This window comes from Protomyctophum bolini (assembly GCF_963924005.1).
Source record: "Protomyctophum bolini genome assembly, chromosome: 23".
Lineage (NCBI taxonomy): Eukaryota > Metazoa > Chordata > Actinopteri > Myctophiformes > Myctophidae > Protomyctophum > Protomyctophum bolini.
Window position 1 is genome coordinate 27,829,824 of NC_137884.1, and position 8,286 is coordinate 27,838,109.

Below are 8,286 nucleotides of genomic sequence, written 5' to 3' on the forward strand. Positions count from 1 at the left end.
AGCTGCTGATGTGAGGGAGGGCGACTGGTTGTTCCCCACGCCGCCTGGTAGCATTTTGTCCGTTCATGTTTTTATCTGCCATCGTGATAAAGATATCTCTTTGTCTCTGATCACTCCATCATTCTCTGTTCGTATATGCTTCACGCTTTTGTTCATCTTTCCATCAAAGTCGGTCAATTTAGTCTTGATTTCACGTCAATTATTTTTGGTTTCCTTTCGCTTTCCTTTCACTGTGTTTCTTTCTCTCCACCCCCCCCCCCCCCCCCAACCCATCCATCCATCTTCTCTCCCTCCTCCTCCTCCTCCTCCTCCTCCTCCCCCCCCCCCCCTCCTCCTCCTCCTCCTCTCCCCCCTCCTCCTCCTCCTCCTCCTCCTCTCCCCCCTCCTCCTCCTCTTCTTCTCTCCCTCCTCCTTCTCCTTCTCCTCCTCCTCCTCCTCCTCCTCTCTCCTCCTCCTGGGAGTGGGACTGTGGTGGGGCTTGAATCAGGGGGGTGTTGACGCGTCAGCTTTTCATCATCTGGTGCTCTGACAGAAGATGAATTTCACACACTGTCCATTTAATGTGGTCTGTTCCCTATTGTTCTGGGGCTGGCCCATATGTTCCGGGCCGGCCCGGGTTCTCATCCCCCCCCCCTCACCCCCCTGAAAAGGTGTCGCCCCGTAGCGGACCGCTCACACACTGACAAGCGGCAAAGAGCTCGGGGCATTAGGTTAAAAGAAATAAAAGTGCAAAAGGTTTTCCAGCAAAACGCGCTGCTCCGCTCGGGCTGCAGCCGGTGATTCGTAGCGTTTATTCTACGCTGTTATGGAGCTAACTGTGCCGTGACTGGCTCTGCTGGTCAGACACATGACGCCTGCTTGTCACGCACCCGAAAATAGACAATCTACAAGCTCACAGCGCATCGTAGCGCCAGCACCTCGTGAGCTTGTAGAGCGGCTATATGTTTGGCGCGATCGAGACCCACCACCGCACGACCAAGTATATAAATCAGACACATGAGGCTAGCCGGAGGATCGACTGCTGGGATAAAACTGTCTGTCCTTCTTCATAGAAGATACAACATAAATGTAGATGAATGACTGGTGCTGTCATCCCCGTTATTGTTATTATTATTATTATTATTATAAAACTCTCTGTCCTTCTTCATAGAAGATACAAACATAAATGTAGATGAATGACTGGTGCTGTCATCCCCGTTATTGGCATGAAGTTGTGATGATGGCCGCTGTTAATGTTGAGCGGAACAAAAGCTTCTTCTGAGTAAGTGCAGGCAGTGATGGAAGATGTGACGATGCCACAATGTAAATACTCTGTTACCAAAGTATTATTATGCAATAATGTCCGTATTGGCAGTGAATTAATGTGTTCATCACTTACATGTTGCAGCTGTGTAAAGATGTGGCTGGTTTGAATTACTTTATTTGCTGCTGGGTATAGCTAAACCTACATTGTAATGTATCAGCTAAATGATGTCACCTCTCCTGTCCTCTAGGTTCTATCCCCATAATGATGTCACCTCTCCTTTCCTCCTCTCCTCTCCTCTAGGTTCTATCCCCATACGTTCCCGAGGCAGGACCTTCGAGAGAACCTCTGCCGCAACCCTAAGAATGACCCCGGGGGTCCCTGGTGCTACACCACTGACCCCAACGTCCGCTCAGAAGACTGTGGCATCCCACACTGCTCACAACGTAAGGCCCTAACCCTAACCCACTAACACTAACCCTAACACCCTAACCCACTAACCCTAACCCTAACCCACACTGCTCACAACGTAAGGCACTGTTTATTTCAGGCGGCTAAAGCTATGCCGACTAACCTTTTTCACAGGCGAAAACAAAATAAAAACTAAGCTATGACGACTAAAACTATGACTAACTAGAACTGCACTCTGTCGAGTGCATATACTTGCTTGTTGCACATTAGTAGGCCATAAATGGCCTAGATCTTTATCTTTTACATTTACGTGTTCTTACTCTTTCTAATATCCTGATTTCATTTTAAATTATTTTAATTGAAATATCTTCTTTTATAACAAACATCACTCCCCCACCTATATCATATTCTCTAGTCATTCCTGAATGTATTGTAATTCATGTTCATTGTTCTTAATTTAAAAGTAAGGTTATTATGTTTCTTTAAGTGTGTTTCAGTAAAAGCTATTGGATCCACACGGCACTGGTATAACTAACTGGTATAACTAACTGGTATAACTAACTAGTATAACTAACTGGTATAACTAGCTCTCAATGATGACGTAATAAAGATGTGGATTAAAGGAACTGCCTCTATGTATATGTAATTTGTAAGTTGATTAGCGGTATACTGTGGTTACTTTGTGCCGTATGCACCGTCCCAGCAAATTACGTAATAACTACTTGTGCCTGATACGGCAGTAGTGCCAGATTACATACATGTATACATAGGAGCATTACCTTTAATCCTCCCAACACTAAAACATATCGTCATTGCGCAACGGCAGTTGCCAACGGCAAAAGGCTTAGATGAGATGTGAGATGTTCATGAAATTGCAAACTTTTCCCGGAGGTGCGAAAAAACGGAGGATAACATTTTGTTTTCCACGTTGACAGAGGTGTGCATGTCGTGCAACGGTGAAAAGTACCGGGGCAAAACGGACCGCACCGCCAGCGGCCGAGAATGTCAGCGATGGGACTCGTCGAGGCCTCACAGACACCAGTTCCAGCCCAAAAAGTAAGAAAAAGGTTTTTTTTTCCAGGTCCAGTTTGTAAAAAACGAGCTTCCAGAGGTGACTGTCAAAGCGCCGGCCGTTTCCCACAGACTCAGCCAGCACACACAGACCCAAGTGCTTAACCCATTCTGACCTGAGATCAGATTCTACAAATGTGACCGGGGGGACAGTGGTTTAATATACAAGGGGGCCATGGTCCCTTTTCAGTTCTTTACATATTATGAAACTGCACACTGTAACCTTTCATATCATGTATTACTCATTGAAATTGGGGGGGGGAATGAAGAAGATATGACCATTTGAAACTTGTTGAACTGGAAACCCCAAAGTACAGAATTTGCCCATCTAAGATTTCAGCAGTGATCTGTGACTTTAGGGGGCGCTGTTTCCCCTTCATTCCTCCATTAGTCAACCAGCAGTGTTGCCATGTCTGCTTATTTTAATTAGTTGGCCTTGTTTCTAAAGAAGAATAATGCATGATAGGCCTACTGTACCAATTTCATAATAATTTATATAATGTCTTCTATACATCCTGACTGAATTTTTCAAAAATAGCAGACCTACAAGCTCGACCTATGAGCTTGTAGATCTGCTATTTTTAAATAGCTAAAGCATATAACATAATGCTAACACCAAAAGTGGGTCCCCGCCCAGAATGGGTTAAGCACTTAACGCTGAGACCCTGGAGAGGTAGACCTCAGCAGTTGTTATGGTTCAGTTCCCTTTATTTGTCAAGGCACAGGAATCTGTGACAACACCCTATTGTCTCGCTCTGCTCCGTCTCTCATGTTCTTATCCTGGCTCACTCTGCGCCTCGCTCTCTCTCTCTCACTCTGTCTCTCTCTACCCTCTCCTATCTTATCCCATTTTGGGCGGAAACCCCTTTTGGTGTTATAGCATTATGTCATGCTTTAGCTATTGAAAAATAGCAGATCTACAAGCTCGTAGCGCGCCACCGAGTGGCGCGCTACGAGCTTGTAGGTCTGCTATTTTTTTATAATCGAAGAACGACTGACATAGAAACATAGCTTTTTCAGAAAACTGTCAGGATGTGAAAGACATTTTTAGAATCTGATCTCAGGTCAGAATGGGTTATATTTTCTCTGCTCTTTCTCACCCCAATGCTCTCTCTCTCTCTCTCTCTCTCTCTCTCTCTCTCTCATTATAGGTACAGAGATAAAGACTTGAAAGACAACTACTGTCGCAACCCCGATAACCGTCTGGGTCCCTGGTGCTTCACCATGGACCCCAACACGCCCTGGGAGTTCTGCAACATCAGTGTGTGTGGTAAGAAGGCCCCCTTCTCACTTCTTTCTTTGAGTGGTGCAACCACTCCAAGGAACAGCAATGTCTGTACCTATGTATGTATGTATGTATGTTGTATGTATGTGTTCACCTATGTATGAGACACATCACCAGTATGAGTGGCAGCGGTGGCCGAACGGTTTGCGGAGCGGTCTTGATATCGTGAAGTTCGCTATAGTTCGTATCCCCGGACCGGCACGTTAAAATTACCACCGCTGAAGTGCCCTTGAGCAAGGCATTGAACCTCTACCATGAAATGTTCTATGAGCAGGGCCTGGCTGTAAACAAGTTCTTGAGCTTAGTCCAGTTATACCCTGGTAAACATGGTAACTTTGCTTTGCTTTGCACTGTTGCCTGCTAATGAGAGAGAGAGAGAGAGTGGAAAGGTTGGGGGGGGGGGGGGAGGTGCACCACTCAGTTCACACGGGTGTGATTTTTATATATACTATACCATATAGTACAATAGTAACTAGTAATAGTACATTCTCACTTAGAACACTGGTACTGAACAAGACATACAGTTGGCAACACTCAGAATCAAATCAACACTCCAGATATTTCTGTGCATGCACAGAAATATGTCTCTGAAATATGTGTCTGAACACACAGTCGCGCGGCCACAAAGTGCATGCAGACACACGCAGCCCAGAGCGTGCGTAGCCTCTAATCCTCATTAATGCACCATCACATCTTTCTCCTATATGACAAATGGCCGTGTCCAAACGATGAAACCCCCGACACACTCGTCGACAGAACCAAGCGAGTGGTGAGTTGATGAGTAACACATTCTGGTTTTGATATCGACCTCTCCATCGCTAGCCTCCGGTGACACTGTGTGCTACATCCTTATCCCATTTTGGGCCGGAACCCCTTTTGGTGTTATAGCATTATGTTATGCTTTAGCTATTGAAAAATAGCAGATCTACAAGCTCGTAGCGCGCCACCGAGTGGCGCGCTACGAGCTTGTAGGTTCTGCTATTTTTGAAAAATCGAAGAACGACTGACATAGAAACATGGCTTTTTCAGAAAACTGTCATTTTCAAACAGACATTTTTAGAATCTGATCTCAGGTCAGAATGGGTTATAGCATCAGATAAGGGGCCTCCAGAAGTGGGCGCATACCACCGCCGTGAGATCAGAGACTTGTGGATCTACTGCTCCTGTGGTGAGGAGGATGCCCGGTCTGGGTCTGAGCGATTGTGGTGGTCTGCGGACGGGGGGGGACAGACCACGGTTTGAGAGCATACTAGCCGGTGGTTTAGGAGGGTCGGTCGGGGGGATATAGAGGTTTCCTACATGGAGGCCTGTCTGTGGCAAGCCTCGTCAAAGGGGTCTCCCACCCCAAACCCCTTACATGCGGACTCGCGGAGGGCACACAAGCTTTTTGTTTACCCTCCTCCACGTTTCATGTGGTTCTGCCTGCAGTCAGTCCCTCCACCTCAGCAAGAGGAAGGTGGGGAGGGGGTCCGGGTGGGGCTAATAGGTTGTTTGTAAAGGGGAGGAGGGGGCCGGTGGCTTTGCACTAGTGTTTTTATTGAGACCACTCGTTTGGATCATGACGAAGGGCCTGTGAAGTCGGGTCGGGTTGTTAAACGGAGGTTCTGCTACCGACAACACGCAGCGCCGGGCTAAGACCCGGATCGCTGCTCTGGAAGGTGTCATGGATTCAATTGAGACAGAGAGAGAGGAGAGAGGTCAGGACATGCCATTAGAGAGTTTGCTCTTTTTCTTCAAAAGCATGCTGAAAAATGGCCTAGTATACACATGCATACATCCAGGCTCTTTCTCCTAGCCACACACACGCGCACACGCATTGCGTACACGCACATACGGTACGTTACAGAACATGTTATGATTTACAACGAGGGCGGGGGAGCTAGCATTTGTCCAGATGTGAGCACTGTGCATCCCTCAATGCCTCAAAGCCCCCAGTAAGATAAAAACCGCTGACCTGCGCTGCGTCGTAGCACACACACACACACACACACAGATTTACTGGCATGCATACATCAAGCCCAAACATCCCTCCGTTTCCATCAAACTCCTTCTTCTTTGTCTCAAAACGTTCCCCCCCTTTCCTCGCTGTCCCTCTCCCGGCTCATTTGTCAAAGGCTAAAGAAACAGAGAGAGAGACTCCGAGGGGAGAGAGAGCTCTAAAGAAACAGAGAGAGAGACTCCGAGGGGAGAGAGAGCTCTAAAGAAACAGAGAGAGAGAGACTCTGAAGGGAGAGAGAACTCTAAAGAAACAGAGAGAGAGAGAGACTCCGAGGGGAGAGAGAGCTCTAAAGAAACAGAGAGAGAGAGACTCCGAGGGGAGAGAGAGCTCTAAAGAAACAGAGAGAGAGAGACTCCGAGGGGAGAGAGAGCTCCCGTTGCACTGCTGTTCCTAAAGAAACAGAGAGATTTTTTTATCCCACGATTTTGTAACCCATTGTTCACCCCCTGTGTCAATTATCTAATGTGATCCTGGGCTCTACACACCCTCCGCCAACCTGGGGAGAGCAACGGACTTGAACTCATGCTTCCTTCATGCCTGAGTGTCCAATAAGTTGCTCCTTTACACCTGACAGGGGGGAGTTTCCTGGTCGGACGTATAGCGCGTGGAAGGAACACGTTATTCCAACCAGTTCCTATATATCCCCTCCATCAGGCGCCCGGCTGGCCAGGGTGAGGCAGTTTAGAGACCAGGATTACTGCATGTTTTTTGTGAGGGTACCTACCCTATAGGGACACGGGGAGAACATGTGAGGGTACCTACCCTAGGGGACACGGGAGAACATGTGAGGGTACCTACCCTAGGGGACACGGGGAGAACATGCAAACTCCACACAGAAAGAGGGGAGAGAGCTCTCTAAAGAAACAGAGAGAGAGACTCCGAGGGGCTCCCTGTGCACTAGCTGTTCCCGCGGTGCCCCGAAAAAAGCACGGCTTTCCGTGTGAGCATGTTTGGAATAGTTTTATCCGTTAGGATAAAGGGGACTCTCACTCTACTGGCAGAGCGGTCTGTCTGGCAACGGAATGTGTTTGGTTTGGCTAGCGGGACGCCGATCCATCCTCCCCGTCACCAGGATTGTAATGTGTGTGTGTGTGTGTGCAGCGCTTAAAATAAGTGTGAAAGGCAATTTGGGAGTTGATGAAGAACACATTATTTGTTTTCCACACGTCACACACATGATACTCTTTGGCTGATGTGAAAAGAACACGATTGCCGTGCTAAATCGGTGTCGGTGTGTGTGTGTGTGTGTGTGTGTGTGTGTGTGTGTGTGTGTGTGACTGTGTGTGTGTGTGTGTGTGTGTGTGTGAGAGTATGTGTGTGTGTGTGTGTGTGTGTGTGTGTGTGTGTGTGTGTGTGTGTGTGTGTGTGACTGTGTGTGTGTGTGTGTGTGTGTGTGTGTGTGTGTGTGTGTGTGTGTGTGTGTGTGTGTGTGTGTGTGTGTGTGTGTGTGTGGAGCTGTGCAAGAATGCAGGGCACCGTTGGTCTGGATAGGGAGAAGCATCCTATCTCTCTTTAGATGAGGAGGAGAGGGCTACTGTTTCTGATCATCTGTCTCTAAGTTAAACATGACACATTCTTCTGGGGATTAATGTCTCCACCTCTCTCTCTCTACCTCCCTCTCTCTCTACCTCTCCCTCTCCCTCTCCCTCTCCCTCTCCCTCTCCCCTCTCCCTCTCCCTCTCCCTCTCCTCTCTCTCCCTCTCCCTCTCCCTCTCCTCTCTCTCTCCCTCTCTCTCTCTCTCTCTCAGACTCAAGCGAGGACACAGATGTCAATGTAACAACATCCTGCGTCCAGGGAAAGGGGACGGATTACCGCGGCACCATGAATGTCACTCCCGAAGGCGTGACTTGTCAACGCTGGGACTCGCAGTCCCCTCACAACCACTCCACTCCCCGGAGAACTACAAATGCAAGTGAGTGACACAAGCCATTTGCGGTAAAACAGAAACATGCCGTGATCTGTACTGTAATCAGCCGGGCATGTAATGCGTTTTTGTCTCCGCACACTTGTGTGTGTACCGACTGTACTCTGTTCCAAACAACCCCACAAGTATGGCACAATTGAGAATAAGACAATGTAAGGACCGTTTTTTAAATTGTCCATTGTTAAAACGTATCTTTATACTAGTTAAGCTTTTTTATGCTTAAATGCATGCCACTGCGTGCGTGCGTGCGTGCGTTCGTGCGTGCGTGCGTCTCACAGGGGCGGTGGTGGCTCAGGGGTAGAGGGCCTGGATGGTAACCCTGGCTCCCCCAGAGTCAGCGTTGAAGTGTCCT

At 47.9% G+C, this 8,286-nt stretch overlaps 1 pseudogene across 1 annotated transcript in view; it reads left to right on the top strand.

Annotated features, from left to right (window-relative positions):
• The window catches only part of LOC308311022 (hepatocyte growth factor-like), a 45,410-nt pseudogene that overhangs the window by 17,768 nt on the left and 19,356 nt on the right, over positions 1–8,286 (top strand). Inside the window, exons 5-8 of the transcript XR_013966266.1 lie at positions 1,547–1,689; positions 2,590–2,710; positions 3,877–3,995; positions 7,758–7,922. The product of XR_013966266.1 is annotated as a hepatocyte growth factor-like (transcript). The remainder of the gene's footprint in view (positions 1–1,546; positions 1,690–2,589; positions 2,711–3,876; positions 3,996–7,757; positions 7,923–8,286) is intronic.